Raw genomic sequence first — 20,259 nt, 5'->3', positions numbered from 1 at the left:
TAGTTCATCTAGATGGAATGGACTTAAAATTTGATCTAAACCCTCTTTCGCAATTCTCTTTAAATTCTCTTTTACAGAACTGACAATTTGGTTAAAATCCTCCCTAGTAATAGGTACATCTCTCATTCTACTTGAGTGCCCACAACCACTAGTGGTATACTACTACATTGGTAACTCATATACACGTACACATATACATAACTCTCCATTAGTGTTAAATTTTAAAAAATTGTCAGGATTTTCTAGATCTATCATAAGATGTCAGCTAGCAAATTCTTCCTTTATAAAAGGCTCTTGTGATAGATACATATTATAAAGGGTCATTATTAACCTTCTACGTAGACTAGTATATTCTTGAATATACAGATTTCTTTCTTGAGCTACTTTCACAAGCTTGCCCATTTCATTCAAAAGGGGGAGAATACCAGCCAATGTTAAGGGTCTCTCTACATCACTTAACCTATGTAAATTCTCTAAATATTTGTCTATTGACCCTTGTTGTTCATACATTAGTCCAATCTGGGATTTATATTCAGAGAAAACTCTTTCTGTTGGTCCCCGCAAGGAGATCCATCTCATATCAACACCCTTAAGAAGCTTGTTTCCATTGGTTATTCCCTCGACAAATTTTTGAAATTCTACAAATCATTTGGGACTTTGATAGAAAAATGAGTATAGCTCGCGAACCATTTTTTCAACTCTAGCTAATGATTTGAATTTGCTCACAATTATATAAGCTAAATTCAGTCTATGGGCCATGCAGTGAATGCCAATCATGTATGGTGAAATAGGACTTTGTAGCTTTGTGTAAAGACCATTCCTATGACCTTGAAACATTGTAGCTCCATCAGCTCCTACACATACAACTTTTCAGCAATTGATAAGTCATGCATACCGTCAAACTGTTTTAAAGATTTCTTAACTAACTCAAATATATTTTGCATTGTGGAATTCTCCTTCATTTTAACAATGCAAAGTAAATGAGATTTCCGTTCATGTCTCATTATGGTATACACATGCATACATATCCAAGAAGTATTATCTACTGTTGTAACTTCATCTAAAGATAATACAACAAAGTTTGATTATTTAATATTTTCCTTTACATCATCTATTTCCACATCACCAAGATAATTTGCCCATTACCATCCACTATTTTTTGACCAATTTTTCTGAAGAAATCTAGGAACATTCAAAAATATTTATAAAGTAGCAAAGTCAAGGTAGTCTGACATAGGATGACCATTTTTCAAAAGATGAAAAACAACACTCAACTGAACAGTTTTCAACTTGAATGTTTCTAACATGATATGTTTGAATTGAGCCTCAATCGAACCTTGACGTTTAGCATTCTTCTCCAATCTTTTCATATTCTCTTTATACTCTTCTTCATACTTAACATATTTACATTCTTTCTTTTTTTTCTATCTAGTCATAGATCATTCTTTTCCATCTATGATTTGTTTTTCATACACTTTACCGATATGCTTCTCTATAGTGTCCGGTTTTAGCTACAACTTCTTGTCCCTTTTTAGTCACATATTCAGGACTTTGACTACTCGACATCTCTCAAGAAATACAAACTGAAAGAAATAGAAAATAAGAACTAAGAAGATAGACCCCAATTCCTTGAGTCCTGATTACTCGGGCAATAAATGAAACCCTACTAAATAATTTTAAATAATGAACTCAAATTCGCAAACTTTGCAGATAAATAATCTTATAATACTGAAAAGGAAATTTTCACTCACACTTACAAATTGATTTTGTCAAAGTTTGTATACAACAATGTCTGTAGTAGCAAATTGTCTAGTTGAATCAACTATAGAGAGCTCTGGACATAACAAATTGGGAGAATAAAGTACCAACTTTTGACTTTATTTATACTAATCCAAATTTGGCAAATTTTGCAGGTCATTTTAAAATTAATCTTAAATTTTGGTGAATTTAAGCGAGCTATTGGCATTGTTGAGTGAAAATAGGAGAATATCCCTAGCTATAACAATGATATGTTTCAATTTACAAGGCAATCATGGCCCTATAATTCTCATTCCCTTACAACATGGTTAGCGAAAATGGGTCCTCCTAAATGATATTTTACAAAATGGTTGGCGAAATGGGTCATCCTAAACGATTGTTGTATCCAACTACTTAGATAGTATTGGCAAATAAATGGGTGCATGTACATTGGAAATTTGTAATCAATTGGCAAAAAAGGCACACAAAGTTTGACTAGACCCAAAAAGATGGTGGTAAAAAACTTTTCTTATGGCCAAAAACGCGGGGCAATCGGGTGAATGAGAGATAGACCCTCGAATCTCATATTTTCCAAATTCAAAATCCCCGATCCCGACTATTCGCCAATTGGAAAAAATTTGCCACTAAAGTTTTCTCTGGTATGCAAAATATTACAATGGGAATTCACATGCATTCAAGCAATCTGTCTAGAGCTCACTGCTAAAAAACAAGGGCTACAACCCTAGGGAAGACTCACTGTCTTACAAATAGATTTGGATTACATCAAGAAGATCATGAAATGAATAAATAGCATCTCCTATGGTTATAGTTCCGGTTAAGCACATAACAAATTACTTCTTCACACTTTTCTTCGCCTCCAAAAGATATATACATTAAATGCACATACATTCTAATTTTCATCCATACACTTCACGACACACACAATTACAAGGATATTACAACTTTATTTATACATGACATCAACCTTATCAAGGTCGGCTCAACACACTTCACCTAATTACAAAAATATAACCATACACGCTACAAAATCAAATGCAGACCAAGCAATGTCAGCCAAGACATAACACAGACCCATATCACATGCCTCAAATATGAAACACCTCCAAGAATTATGCATCAAGCATCCGCAACATGCTATAAGAATCTGGTTGGCCAAAATAATGAAGAACACCAACACACTAGAGAAAATCATTAATAACATGTACAACGATCAATGCGGACCACCAACACAAAAGGCACACGATCCAAAAAACATCCACAAGCATCATGAAATACCACTGCAACATCTGCAACAACTCAAAATACTAGAATCACATCATCATCATACCAAACTTCAAGAACACTGACTAAAATGACTTTCAACTTGAAAAATAACTTGTGGGGCTCCAAATAATGAACCAACTGAATCTAAGACACACATCAATGTCACAAACATTCCTCCAAATCCGCAAAATAGGATATTATAATGTGGAGCAATACAAAACAAAATATTGAACACTCTGGAATCACTGAATAGCAGGAAAACCAACCACAATGCGGATAACCATAACTCACTCAAATCTTCATGCAGACCTCTGCAAATCATACTGAATCATTTACACACAATCCTTTACAAACCCTTTAATCCACAAACTTTGATCATCAACATGAAGAACAAACTAACAAACTAAACTGACTACAGCACTGTCACAGATAGAGAAATATGTTGATATCAATGACAACACATCTCTCAGATATCATCAAAGCACTTATTTTCAGCAATCTTACCAAACTTCCAAAAATATCCCCCTTTGGCATTGATGGCAACAAATGATGTGAAAAATAATCAATGACAAAGAAAATGTGTTGGTATTTTGGATATGTTGATATGGTTTTGTCATTGATGTCAACACTTGCCAACACTTATCAGCACTTGGAGATCTTTGGTTATGTTCACTGGCAAGTCAACGCATAGTCACCGGTATTTGGTTCACCGACAGGTTATATTGTACACCGGCACTTGGAATTACTTGAAGACTACCTAGTTATGTCGAAGACATTATTTGATCACTTGGTTTTGGCAATTTGGTTATTGATCTATTTGGGTTTGCATATTTGCTATTATCGGTAAATAGGTCCAGGTTATGCACCGGCAAGCATATCTATTCCAGATCAGCACGACACGTTATGGAGATGATTTATTATTATTGTAAATGCATTGAGCTGACATGATGCATCGCATATTGATTTATTTGTAATTGATTTTATTGTAATATCCTTAGTGAGCCAACCTACTCAATTGGTCTTAGGTTATGGTATAAATGTAAGATCTCATTTGTGAGATTGATATGCAATTGGAAAAAGGATTGTTATAGAGTATATGTGAAAATAAGTAGAACTATACATGCAGACATCATTTGAAGATTGAAGGAAGGTTTTTGAGAAGATAATCAAAACTTAACTGGTACTGAATCCAGCATATGAAGATGTTATTTTGAGCAGTACATTATCATTGGATTTAACCATCCAATTGTAGTCAATGTGACTCCCATTTTGTGATTGAGCAGTGAGCTCTAGGCAGCTGGCCTTTCTGCATGTGCAGACTCCATATTGTACACATATAATATCTGCAGTAATATAATCTGATTGTGGGTAAGGCTTCCCACCGTTGCTTTTCCCCTTACAGGGTTTCCACGTACAAATATCTATGTTATGTGTTGTGGATGTTATTGTCTTTCTATTTCATGCATTAATATTTACCGGTACTACAATTAACTGAAAAATTGTCTACCGGCATAAATTTTGGTTTACCGGCATTAAGCATTAAGTTTTGGTTAAGTTAATTTTGGTTTGATTATATTGGACAACTGGTTCACCCCCCCCTCTCAATTGTCTCTGGGACCTAACAAAATGAAAAAATCTCTCCCCCAAATCTGATACTCTCTCTTTGAACTCTGCATAGTTTTTCACATGACTCTCTCTCCCCCTTTGACATCATTGAAAAAGTCACATATTTGCACCATAAGATGCGAAAACTAACTCACAAAATTGACTACTCCCTCTAAGTAGCAGCCTCTACTCATCAATCTGGATCACAAGATATAGTTGTGAAATGCACCGAATTGGTGCATACCAATGCACCTTAGTTTTGATCAGGAGGGTTAATCACCCCTAGCTTCTCTTTGAGATACTCAAAAGTATCTTTAGGCAAAGGATTCATGAAAATGTCAGTAATATGTTCCTTTGTAGGCACATACTCCAATCTGACTTCCTTGTCACTTACCTTGTCTCTCAAAAAGTGAAACTTGATAGATATATGCTTAGTCTTAGAATGCAATATCGGATTCTTAGAAATGTTAATAGCAATTGAATTGTCATAATAAATAGAAATAGGATCATCATACACTACTCTGATATCCTTCAACATTTTCTTCATCCACACAACCTAAGTACAATTGTTAGAAGCAACAATATACTCTACCTCTGCAATAGATAAAGAAATAGAATTCTTCTTTTTACTCAACCAAGAAACCAATCTCTTTCCCAATAAAAATGCACCACCACTAGTACTCTTTTGGTCATCAACATCTCCTGCCTAATCAACATCAGTAAAATCACTCAAAAGTAAAATTATCATCTTTAGGGTACCATAAACCAAAATCAATAGTTCCATTCAAATATCTGAAATTCTTTTAGCAACTACAACATGAGATTCCCTAGGATCAGCTTGAAATCTAGTAACAAGACAAACAACATTCATGATATCCAGTCTAGTTCGAGTCAAATATAGCAACTCCACCAATCGTATTTTTGTATCTAGTCTGATTTTCTTTAGGGGAATCATCATCCTTAGTCAACTTACATCTGGTCACCATAGGGGTTTCAACTGGCTTTGAATCATCCAAACCAAATTTCTTCAACAATTCTTTCACATACTTGGACTTTGATATAAAAAATCCATTTCTCCAACTAAGTAATTTGCAATCCCAAAAAGAATTTCATCTCTCCAATCATAGACATTTTAAACTCATTATGCATTTCATTAGCAAACTCTTTGCACAAACTATCATTTCCTCCAAAAATAATGTCATCAACAAAAACTTCAACAATCAAAATGCTATCATGATCAATCTTGAAATATATATTACTATCAGTAGTACCTTTGTTAAATCCAAGCTTCAGCAAATACTTATCCAATTTGGCATACCAAGCTTTGGGTGCTTGCTTCGATCCATACAATGCTTTCTTCAACTGATACACCATATTGCTTTGATCAGTCAACTGAAATCCATATGGTTTCCCTATGTACACCTCTTCCTTCAATTCACCATTTAGAAATGTTGACTTGACATCCATCTGATAAACTTTAAAATTCTTGTAAGCAGCATAAGCAAGAAATAATCTAACAACTTCAATTATTGCCACCCGAGAAAAAGTCTCTACAAAATTAATTCCTTCCATTTGAGAATATCATTTACAATCAAGTCTTGCATTATTCATAACAACTTCACCTTTCTCATTCTATTTGTTCCAAAAGACCCATTTGGTTCCAATTACATTTTTTTGTTTTTAGGTCTCGGGACAAGAGTCCATGTATTTTTCTTTTCAATTTGATTCAATAGTTCTTCCATTTTTTTTACCCAATGTTCATATTTACATGCTTCATTCACATCCTTAGGCTCAATCTTAGAAATAAAACAATACTCATCTTGATCTACAACAATCCTTCACCTAGTTTGAACACCTTTATTTCTATCTCCTATGATCTGATTTTCTGAATGATTCAATCTTACATACCTAGGAGTCTTAAAATTTTCTTGATTTTTCAAACTATTGATTTCTTTCTTCTACACTTGCACTAGTTTATTCCTTTTGATTCACTGGATTCACTGGAGCAATCTGAACTTGATTCTGGGTCTGTGGTTGTTGTCCTTTATTTGCACTGTCATTCTAATCATCTAAATCATATCTGCAAGATTTGTACTGATTTTCAATACTTTCATCAAACCTGACATTAGCACTCTCAATTATCTTTTGTTAGAATCAAGGAACACTGAGAGGGGGGGTGAATCAGTGTTCAGTTGGAAATCAAACTCAAAAACTTATTCTTTATCCACCGGTTAGCAATGTATAACAGTAAAGAACATAAGCAAGCAATAAATAAACCACAGATCCACAACACTGGAATTTAATGTGAAAACTCGGAAAGGAAAAACCATGGTGGGGTCGGAACCCACAATATTCACATACTATGGTTAGGAGTATATAAATATTACATAGATGGGGAATGCACTAGCATTCAGGCTCATTACCTAGAGCTCACTACTCAATTACAATGACCCAGAAGGCTACAACCTTCAGGGAAGTCTCACTGACTTACAATTTAATTACAATGAGGAAATACAATTAAAGAACTTTGATAAAGCATCTAACAATGCAAGAATGAGTTTTGATTAAGCACAAGATCTCTAATTGTACTCGCTCTACAATATGCTCCATTTCTGTCTCAGTCAACTATTAGATCATCTAGGAATCAAATGCGCATGTGAAACTGCACTCAATCACACCAATATGGATCACCACAATAGTAATACACCAAAAACCAATCACCAATTCAATCTTATATATCCGGTCATATAAAAAATAATCTCCTCCAAGTTGGCTATCAAATATGTAATGTGTAGCTTCAAGTCATCTTCAATCTCTAACAAAACATATCACTGGACCAAAACAATTTTCCAAAATGCTTCACCAATGTCAGCCTCATCATTTTCACCTCGAACTTAGTCAAAAATCACCGCAATCTCTGGAAATCTTTCCGGACCAAAACTGTACTAGAATAATCCTTATTTTTTGGTTAACGAGCTATGGGTTAACACTTGCTTCCGAATAAGAATCATTACGACCACCAGATCAAATATCCAAAAAGAGTTACCATCAATGACAACCCTAAACCATAAATCAAGCATCAGAAATCACCGGGTGAGTGTCAATTGCCAACATCTTCTTCAATCTCTTATTATAACACTAGTAGGCCTTGCTTTTGTTAAAATAACCAAGAAATATTCCTTCATCACATCTATAATCAAACTTCCCTAAATATTCTTCTATTCTGATATAACATTTACTTCCAAAAATTCTAAAATATTTATCAGTAGGAACGTGACAAAGCCATAGTTCATAAGGGGTCTTATCAATGCAGTCAGTTAAGAGTGTACATAGTAGTACTCACAACTTCTCTCCAATAAACTTGTAGAAAATTTACTTCAATCATCATGGTCCTAGAAACTTCTTGAATGGTTATGTTCTTTCTTTCCACTACTCCATTTTGATAAGGGGTTCTTGGAGAAAACAACTTTCTTCTTATCCCATGCTCTTCACAAAATGCATTAAACTCACCGAAAATGAATTATCCACCTCTATCAGATCTCAGACACTTTAGCTTCAATCTTGTCTCACTCTCAACCATAGCTTTGAAAATCTTGAACTTCTCTAAATCTTTAGACTTCTCCCTCAATAAAGTAACCCACATTATCCTTGAATAATCATCAATCAACAGCATGAAATATTTGTCTCCTTGCAGGCTTCTAACTCTAGAAGGTCCACAGAAATCAGTATGCACAAGATCTAATAATCCATTGGAAAAATACATCTTACTCTTGAAAGATATTCTGGTTTGTTTCCCTAACTGACATTCCTTGCATATAGGGTTAGCAGGTTTTATCAACTTAGGAGGATCTCTCACAACTTGGAATAGAACTTATCTTAACAATATTATCAAAATTCACATGACACATCCTTCTATGCCATAACCAACTTTTATTAACTTGAGGAATCAAACATCTTTTACTAGCACTATTCAAGTGAAAGATATTACCTTTAGTCTTTGTACCTAATGCAGTCTATATTCCAGAGCTACCCAAGATTCTACACTTGCCATTCTTGAACTAAAGATCATATCCCTTGTCAACCATTTGTCCAACACTCAAAAGATTATGCATTAGACCTTCTATATACAAGACATCATCAGTATCGTGCTTGCCATCAAGAGAAATAGAACCTCTCCCATGGATTATACTAGCTTTATCATCTCCAAACTTCACCAATCCACCTTCATACTTTTCCAAGCTCACAAACTTACTCTTATCACCTATCATATGATAAGAGCATCTGTTGTCTATCACCCATTCATCTTTCTCCTCAACTTGTGTAGCCAAAGCTCTTTCCACATTCATGCAGATAGCAAAATCAGTAGGTATTGGATCATCTTCATTGATAGCAATAAATACCCATTCATTATCACATGTATTTCCTTTATCCAATTCATCATCTAACATACCTTCATTAGCAACATAATAATATCTCTTTTGAAATTTAGGCTTAAAAATATTTCTAGGAACTCTTTTTGGACATCTTGAGGCAAAATGTCCTATCTTATTACATGAAAAATATTTAAGAGGCAAATTTCCTTCATACTTACCGGCCCCTTTAGGTAATCTCCTAGCAATCAATGCTTCAAGCTCCTCAAGCTCTCACTCTTCTTCTTCCATTTATTTCATCTCTTTCTCATACATTGATATCCTCCTTGAAGAACTCTCACCCGGATCATATCTTTGCTTATCATTTCCAAAAACAATGGCTTTGAATGTAGATTTTGTCTTAGGAAGGAAATCACCAGACTCAATTAATTCAAAGGCTGATAGATTACTAATCAACATGTCTCTGGTCACATCAGTCACAGTCCGGATCTCCTCAATAGAAGCAACTTTATGTTTGTAGGATGTAGGAAAGGATCTAAACACTTTAGCAACAATCTCTGATTCTTCCAACTTTCCACCGACACATCTGATATTGCACACTAGTTCATTCACCTTCTGCATAAAAAAAATGTTCTCATCTTCTCCCATCTTCAACATCTCATACTTTCCTTTCAAGCTCTGCAACTTAGCAATCTTCACATAGCTGTCACCTTCATATAGGGTTTCCAACTTCTTCTAGATCTCATGAGTAGTCTGCAATTCCATAACATTTGTCGTCCCAGAATCAGTCAAGGCACTCAACAATGCTTCCTTATCCCTAATATTACATTCAACTTCCTTTATCTCATCTGGAGTTGTAGGTTCATTAGAAGGAATAGTATACTTGTTCTTTGTAATAGTCCAGTAAGTTTTGCCAATGTATCTTAGATGACACTCCATACGGCTCTTCCAAAAAGAGTAATTAGTTCCATCAAATCTCAGATTTTCCTTCTTGTAATTCACCATCCCAGATCACCTCGAGCGGTTATGCTTCTTTGAAGGAACCCACACTGATACCAATTGATGAAATGGATTTTATAATTGGAACACAACTGAGAGGGGGCGGGGGTGAATTAGTTGTCTCACAAACTTACACAAATTAAACTTATTCTCATATTTGATTATAAATCATGAAAGCATAAATCAACAACACATTAGGAACCCACATAGCACCAAGATTTTTGGCATGGAAAACTTGATCAAGGGAAAAACCATGGTGGGAACCTACCCACAATATGATGATACTCTATTAGAAGTATATGAAATATTACAATGGGAATGCACATGCATTCAAGCACACTGCCTAGAGCTCACTGCTCAAAAACAACAAGGGCTACAACACTGGGGAGACTCACTATCTTACAAACATATTTGGATTACATTCGGAAGATCATGAACTAAAGAAATATCATCTCCTAATGCCCGGTTACAGTTCTGATTAAGCACATAGCAACTTACATCTTCACACTCTTCTTCTCTTCCTTTGAAAGATGTATACATTCAGTGCACATACATTCTAATTCTTAGCCAGTTCATGGCACACACAACTACAAGGATATTACATTTATTTAACATGACATCAACCTTATCAAGGTCAGCTCAACACACTTGACCTAATTACAAAAATATAACCATACACACTACAAAATCAAATGCGGACCAAGAAATATTGTCCAAGACATAACATGAACCCATATCACATGCCTCAAATATGAAACACCTCCAAGAATTATGCATCAAACATCCGCAACATGCTACAAGCATCTGGTTAGCCAAAATAATGAAGAACGCCAACACACCAGAGAAAATCATTAATAATATGCACAATGATCAATGCAAACCACCAACACAAAAGGCACACTATCCATAAACATCCACAAGCATCATGAAATATCACTGCAACATCCGCAACAACTCAAATTACTATAATCACATCATCATCATACTGAACTTCAATAACATTGACTATAATGACTGTCAACCTGGAAAAATATCTTGTAGAGCTCTAAATCATGAACAAACTAAGTTTAAGACACACATCAATGTCCCAAACATTCCTCCAAATCCACAAAATAGGATATTATAATGCGGAGCAATATGGATCAAAATATTGAATACTTTGGCATCACTGAACAATAGGAAAACCAGCCACAACGCAGATAACCATAACTCACTCAAATCTTCATACGGACCTCTGCAAATCATACTAAATCATTTACACACAATCCTCTACAAACCCTTTAATCCACAAACTCTAATCATCAACATGAAGAACAAACCAACATACTGAACTCACTGCAACATTGTCTTAGACAAAGAAATATGTTGACATCAATGACAACACATCTCTCAGATATCATCAAAGCACATATTTGCAGCAATCTTACTAAACTTCCAACACATTCTACCTTAAATAACTAAAGAACTTTCAATTATTACTCAAATCCACTTTAACACGAATGTATTTAGAAGAAATAGATAAAATTAGTGGGATAAATGTGAGACAATTTATGGTCTCATTAGTTGCATAGCCTCCTTAAATAGAAATTGGTTTGGAAGAATATTCCATGTGAAGGGTTGATTTGAAATCTCCCCCTTCTCAAATACAAGGGCAAGGTCTACCTATCACTCAATCTCCTTTGGGGGACAAAACTGAATTAGTCGATGCAAACTCTACAAAATTGGTTTCTAGCCCCTTGAGGGCTTCTACCCCCACATTTCAACAAGGGCATATCTTGAAGAAGCTAAGTAGATTAGATCCATGGATCTTCTTCCTAATATCCATACTCAATATAAGCCAGTGACATGTGTTCTAAAGGACACTACAAATATCATTCAAGGTGGTTTGGGAAATGGTTTTTCTATTGCATATCAAGTTGCTCGTCCATTTACAAAACTTCATATTGTTGGATTAGATAATTTTAGAGGAGTATTTGTTTCTGTGAGATTTTTCCAAGATCAAGAGGCAATGGAAAGAACAAATAAGAGAGAACAAAATAGATGATAGAAATAAACTGTATTCTATCAAGAGAAAATACTAATCAACTAGATCATCAATCGTTACATACAATGAATATGAGCCTGCTTATATAGGCAAGGCTATATGGATATGTGAGCACACAAACATGACATGTGGCTCAATAAGAAACAAGGGTAGGTAGGAAATAGGTGTGGGTAGGTAGGAGAAACAATATAATATTCCACATGAGGTGGATCATCCACTAAATGTGGAATGTAACAACAAGATAAGTTCACAAAAGGTGGAAATTCTCCTACACACACTATCCCAATGTGGCACAAACACCCAAGTGTCTCATACCCAAACTACTATTAAATGCATTTCCTAAGTAAACTTAAGTAAGGTGTAATAATATCCAAGATGAATAATTATTTACACCAACACCCACCCTTAAGTGCAACTTAGGGGAATGCACTTAAGTCTACAATGCAACTAAGCAATGCAAGATGGGTCCCGACTACAAGGCCATGTTAGGTACCCATGTACAAATGCAAATACCTGCAAACCAATGCAATGAAATCTCTCACAAAGCGAGGAAAGAGAGAAAAAACCCAATGGGAAAAAACCCTTCCCCAAAAGAGAGATGATGAAAGCACACAATGCTCTCAATGATGAATGAGAAGAACAAAAAATATGTCCCCCCCATAAGAGAGAAGAAAGACCATGAAGCCCCCCCTCAATGTCGAATCTCCTACAAATATGGTCCAATGATGATGACCAAAATACCTCCCATAAGGAAGAAAGAGAGCCAATGATGCAACAATAATGTCAAAGTGTGACAAAACCAGGTACCAAGTCGATGACGATGAATCACCCGCTGCAACAAAATGAAGATCAGGCATGGAGACAACCTGCTGTGAGCATCATCTAGATACTCAGAAATAGCAAAAATACCAGTACAATCCAAGTCTCACAGAAGCCATGCATAAATGTGTACAATCTAAGTCTCAAGGGATCCATGCACCAAGTCTCACAAGATATTCCTAATCTATGTATACAAGAGGATTACATCAAATATGTCAGCAATGACAAGATACAAAGAGGTGTGGCACTTTATGATAGTGTGAGTACAACATTGCTCATGCAAGAGCATACAACATGATAGTGCAAATCTGGAAACATGAAGATGATATAAAGGAGCAAATCACCCCCCCCCCCTTCCTTGACTGTCGGTTGAAAGCACTACAAGACAGGTATGAAGTGACAAGAAAAATTTGTTCCCAATTTGACTTATTAAATGATGTTTGTGTTTTTAAAAGATTTAAAAAATCGAAATAAAAACAATTTATTAAAGCCCATGCAAAAAAAACTTTATTAAAAAATAAAGAAAAAATTCAAAAAACTTATTAAAGATTAAAAAAAAGTTTATTTTTTTTGTTATTAAAAAAAACTTATTTAACTAAATAAGAAAAAGTAAATTTATTTTTTTTGATTTATTAAAAAAAATTAAAAAAATTAAAAAGCAAAATTATTAAGACCCCCCCCATATAGGGAGGGGCCCACAGGTACACTGCAGGACCACCGCAGGTACACTGCAGGGCCGCAGGTGGCCTGCGGTACAAAAGGGACCCCCCTCCCCCAAAAATTAAAAAAAAGATTTTTTTTTATGTAAAAAAACAAAACAAATCACTCGCTCAATAAAGTTTTTAAAAAAAAAAAAAAAATTATTTTTTGATTTTCCGAAAATAATTAAAAACGGAAAAAAATTGAACCCTATACCTGCAAGTCCGTACGATGGGCTAGGAGGGGGGATTTTTCCAACTTGGAGTAATGGAGGTCGATTTCGACGAATTGATAGTCGATCTTGGGGTTTTTGGGCCTTCTAAGCGCAATGGCGATGACGGATTTGGCCAAAAATGCTCCAAAATTGCAGATCAGTGTCGGGACAAGTCACCACCCTCCACCTTCAAATGGCTCTAGATTTGGCCTCGGATGTCGGATTTGGGCAAAATAAAAGGCGATTATTACTTTCTCGAACCTCCTCAATCCAATCGTGATCTCAGATATGACCCAAAAAGCTCTAATAATAACCTGCAATAGAAAGCTCCAAAAATGGAAACCTCAAATTTCTCTCAATTGGCAAACCAATGGCACTCTAATGGCTTTGATGATAGAAATAAACTATATTCTATGGATCGAAGCAAGCACAAATAAGAGAGAACAAAATAGATGATAAAAATAAACTGTATTTTATCAAGAGAAAATACTGATCAACTAGATCATCAATCGTTACATACAATGAATATGAGCCTGCATATATAGGCAAGGCTATATGGATATGTGAGCACACATACATGACATGTGGCTCAATAAGAAACAAGGGTAGGTAGGAAATAGGTGTGGGTAGGTAGGAGAAACAATATAATATTCCACATGAGGTGGATCACCCACTGAATGTGGAATGTAACAACAAGATAAGTTCACAAAAGGTGGAAATTATCCTACACACACTATCCCAATGTGGCACAAACACCCAAGTGTCTCATACCCAAACTACTATTAAATGCATTTCCTAAGTAAAATTAAGTAAGGTGTAATAATATCCAAAATGAATAATTATTTACACCAACAGTTTCTCTTTGGTGAGATTGTAGACCTTGATTCAAATGAAAATTTTCTAGAAATCATTGAAAAAATTGGGATCATTCAAAAATCAGCTAATAAATTTGTCCCAAACTATGAAAAAGACAAATTTAAAGGTAGAAATATACTTCGAGAGAAGAGGTCCACAGATGGGGATGTTGACAGTTAGGTGAAAATCAAAATGATGTTGAGATAGGGGAAGGGACCCCCCTTCTCGGGGAGCCATTAGGCTATTATCATTGAATATTAGGAGATTAAATGCACCTAACAAATAGAGTTTGGTCAAGTGTAGAATAGAACTTTCAAAGGGAGATATTTTCCTATTACAGGAGACAAAGATGACCAACACTAATATAGAACAATATAGGATAAAACTTAACAATTAGCAAGTAATGGTAGTTTAGGTGGCTAGTGATTTTGGAGGGATTTCTATTTTAAGGAAACCTTAATTGGTGTAATTAGAAAAGTTGATGGAGGGTTCAAATTGGATCAATTGTAGGGTTAGGAGTCTGTCTTCTAATATCCGATTTATTTTAGTGAATGTTTATGGCCCAAATGCATGCGTTTAGAAGACAGATTTGTGGAGGGATATGAAGGTGTTCATTAGTTCCTCCTATGATTAATGTCATATTCTTGAATGGGACTTCAAAGCTATCCTTCATAAAAATAAAAATAAAGTGGTAGAATTTATAGAGAGAGCTAGTCTCAAAAATATTTTTGGGATTAGGCAGAAAGAAATAACTTGATGGGAATAAATCTATCCAATGGAATCTACAAATGGGACAATAGATGCTTGGGGTTCAGCCACATCACTTAAAAGCTAGACAGATTCCTCTTTTATGTGGACTTTGATACTTTTCCTTTTGGTTTTTAAGGTTCCATTCTTCCTTGCTCTAGATCTGATCACCTTTTTATTTAGTTAGAGATTGTGGGGGATATAAGGCCATTTATAAATCCCTTCAAATTTGAGAATTTATGGATGAAAAGTCTAGATTTCTTTAAGATGGCGGAATGTTAGTGAAATATGGAACAAATTAAGGACTCCAAAATATTTTTCTTCATTAGCAAAATGAAGCTCTTGAAATAGAAAATTAAAGAGTGGAATTTGTCAAATTTCAAAAACCAAATTTGACACCAAGAAGACATTAGAAGGGGAGGTGCATATATTGGGTAAAGATATTCTAAATAATGGGATGAATCATGATAACTTCTCCAAAGAGACAGACTTGATGCTTTCCTATGGGGAAGTCCTTGCAAAAGAAGATATTTTTTGGAGACAAAAAGCCCGTGAAACTTGGATAAATGATGGTGATCAAAATACCAAATATTTTCACAATGACACTAAGAAAAGGAGGCATGTCAATGAGATTTCCACTATCATATATTTAATAGTATGCCACTAGATGATCTAGAGGACATAGACAATTAAGCGGTGGCATGATTTAGTAACCTCCTTAACAACATGGATGGGTTCAACCTCAGATCTCATCAAGAATGTTGAATGCAAGTTTTTTTGAATTAGAGATCAAGGAGTCTCTTTTTCATCTCCATCAAGATAAAGCACCTAATCTGAATGGCTTCCTTACAATTTTTTTTAGACTTGTTGGAATATGGTAGGAAAAGATATTGTGGAAGCCATTGAATCCTCTTGGAACTCAAGTTACTATCAATTCTTCTAGTTCCAATTAAGATTTAGTGTTGGTCTAACATCTTTCCTAACTGAGTGATAGTTATCCAATCTGAACAACCCTTCATGGACTAGAAGCTACATTTAATTGTCAACCAAGGGAGGTGTACTTGAAATGGGTCAGCACTGTATGTGCACTAAGGGATTCTCTAAGCTATTCTATCGATGTGTATAGAAAATTAAATAAAACCAGTAAACAAAACTGGAAACATAACAATGCTAAAAATAAATCTAACTATGTAGTAGTGGTTGCAGGAAATTGTGTAATAACACAATAGTTTTTTGTGGGTTCAACTACTAAACTATCAAAGGTGCAAAATACCATAAGTGGCACTTTCTTAGATGATTTAAACTCTTGGCCAAGTTCTCAAAACTTCATAGACAAGTAATTTGCTTCATTGAAAATACAATCTAATGCTCTATTTAAATTGTTGTTGCTATAGAATGACAACTCTCTAATCTTAATTACTCTTTATACTCTTTGCTTGATTACAAATTTGAGTGTATAAGCTGATTGAATCTCTAAAAAATGTCTAATATGTGTCCTTTCATTCCTTTAAACAAGGAAGAGACTTATTCTTCTAAGTGACAACAAAACAATGGCTAAGAAGTAGAGTCATATTACAACTTGTCATCTTGATTGATTGGAAAAGAGCTCGTTTGGACTCTTTTATTAGAAATATTATTTGTTGCAGACAAATAGATTACAATTTATATCCAACTTCTTTCAAGTTGTAACTCAAATTACAATAAATGGAAGAGGTTTGGCTAAGTCTATTGCCTTTCCTGTCACCACTTTTGTCCCAGTCAACTTCTGGTGAATGGTGCTCCTTTATTACTATGATTCAACTTAAATTCTTTAATGGGTTTTTAGATATCCTTTTTAAGTGTCCAAATAATTTTGAACATCCAAATCATTTTGAACATCTAAATTTCATTTAGAAACAAGGGAGATATGCCCATTTTAATGAAACTAGGTTTTGACTTTTTCTACACTTCCAGTCAACAGCTTCATGGTGACATTTGTCAACTTGTTTCTTCTTCTTTCCAACTGCATGAATGACTCAAATCTATCAAAAAAAACATTTTAATCCTTCCAAAATTCTTTACATTTAAATAATGACCATTCATTTAATAATTTATCATTATTTAATCATTAACCAAATAAACATACAAATGTTTATTAATCATTTATCATGGTCAATGCTTCATTGAAATAAGGTAAAATATGGAAATGCATTGGGATGACATTATAACTTTGGATTAAACTGACATGAATAATAAAATAAATAGGGCAATTTATAGGTTGATCACTCTCCCTAATTGAAATCCTACTTCTCCTTAAGCAAGGAATGAAAATTGATTAATCATGAAGGCTACCAACCTAAAATTTTGTGAGTTTATCTTGCCTTCTTCTTCATGAAGATAGAAGCATTAACATGTATCTCCATTTTCTCTCAAACTATTCTCTTTTTAATTCATTTTTTTCTCATTGTGATTGTTCTATTCTTTTCCTTTTCTTTGCACTTGTATGATGATTATTTTGCTTGTTGTCCACTAAGCCTCTTAGAATGTCATCATTAGACCTTTGTCATCATCTCTTTTATTGTACATAGTTAATTTGCATGAAATTTTATTGTTGTCTTGTATTCTTGATCTTCTCTATCTTTTCATAGAAAATGACCACTTTATGCTCATGTGCATGACCTTTCCATTGTCTTAAATACAAACCTCTTGTTGTTATTGATTGTTTTATAGGTTAAGGACTATCATAGATTCCTGAAAATATTCTCATGATGGGTCAAATATCTTTTTAGATAAATTGGCATGTATGATCATAGGCTCAATCATCTTAGACTTTTGTTATTTCAATTATGGGCTGAAATTTCTATATACTGATGAAACAAAATCACCGTATGATTGTCACACTATCAATCATTAAAAAAATTCATGACATTGAGACCTATGAAGCCCTTTTCTCTCACATTTTGCATTCATATCAATTGTATTACATATTCATCCTCATTGTGTCATGACTGTGATAGTAATGAAGCCTATAATTATTATATTCATTTCCTTTATTGGACTATCCCAGATCCACTCTATGACCTTAGATGTTAAACCAACGGTAAAAAGATGGTTTTGACAATGAAGTAAACACAATCATGAATATAAGGGATAGGTATTAAAATATACAATTATGGGTAAGTTCATCTTCCTATGTTCTATGACAACAATGCAAGGCATGTACACTTCCCCCAAGTTGAAAGGTCATTTGTCCTCAAATGATAAAGTGCGGATGATGGTGGAAGAAAAAATTATTTATGAAGCATATAATTAGAACAATGATAATTAATAAAATATTGTAATGCATAGGTAGGTAATCAACTAAAAATGATAAATATTACTATTTAATGGGTAATCATTAATGCAAATACTAGCTACGATATTTTGAAAAGCTACAAACTTGGTGAATAGTTGGATGTCTTTTAAGAGTTGAACGAACATGTCCCTAAATATTTGAATGAACAGATCCCTGAATAGATGCATAGACATCATCTATTTTATGTCACCTCATCATCTAAATATTCACTATGCATTTCATTTCCTTTCGTTGCATGAATTGTCTCAATAATTGTTGTCAACATCTACAGGAATTGTCTTAGGCATTGTTGTTAATGGTTGCAAGAATAGTCTCAAAAATTATTGTTAATGATTGTAGGAATAGTCTCAAAACTACTATCAATAGCTACAAAAATTGTCAATTGTTTTGCTACAATAACATTGAAGTAGAAAGAAACATAGCTAGGTGGTTACTGTAGGAATTCTTTCTATCAAATGACTTTTGATACAACCATAGATGGTGGTTAACTAGAAAACACCATTGGGATAGATATTTTTAATATCCTGTAGACACAACCACCTAACATAATTTTTTCTTTCTGGATAACACACGCTAAGACTCCCTTCCAAAACTGAAGACATGACCCACTTGAAATACAAATGACTATAATATGACCAACTAGCTATGAAAACCTCATAAAAATAGTTATTTAAACAAAAAGAACTAGGGAAACAAACAACACTAGAAAACGTCTAATTAACTATGCTTCAAAATTGAATAAAAAGACATATAAGACATTGTGTAAGAACACTTATTGAATGAAAAACCTATCCTAACCTTCCATAACCTACACTAACCAACAAAAAATAAATTTTCAAACAAAACCATTGACTAGTTCTTTGAAATATATGGCCTTTCTCGGCAGCTTACAATACTTCACATGCTTATGAGAAATAAAAAAGAGTTGCAACATCAGTAGAAACCTGATAAACAACTACAATGACTTTGGAAAGACATTAACAAACTCACTTAGTACTTCATGTTGACAATGCATACTATTGTTTTAAAGCACATAGGTAATTTGAAAACATTCTTCAATTACAACTACAAATTTAGCTTCAACTTTAGTTGTAACTTCATATTCGGGTGCAAACATAACTTGTGATGCTTTGTTTGCCTCCATCTCTACTAGATATCTGATAGGACATCCTCATGAAAAAAAAATTTGAACCCTCCTTGTTGGATTTGTGTTTGACACGGTCAAGGCAGGGAGATCCAATGAAGGACAGCCCAACCTTATAGCTTGACTCATAAATCATGCAAAACATACTAGTAACTGGTAACAAGGTGCCAGAAATAGAAGAAAGAACAACCGATAAACAATATGAAGGATTACACATGCAACATGCTAGATCGCAATCTGGGATAAAAATAATGCTTACAACACAATTACAAGTTCTGTATATCATCCTCATATCAAATCAACTTCTAAGAACAGTCTGTCGGTTCAGCCCTAATCCGGACCTCAACCTTCTGGCTTCAGTCCAACTGGATCAGAATCCTATCAAATCTACATCTTCGCTCGATCTCA

The sequence above is a fragment of the Cryptomeria japonica genome, chromosome 8 (genome assembly GCF_030272615.1).
Source record: "Cryptomeria japonica chromosome 8, Sugi_1.0, whole genome shotgun sequence".
In the NCBI taxonomy this organism is placed as follows: domain Eukaryota; kingdom Viridiplantae; phylum Streptophyta; class Pinopsida; order Cupressales; family Cupressaceae; genus Cryptomeria; species Cryptomeria japonica.
This window is presented reverse-complemented; position numbering follows the sequence as displayed.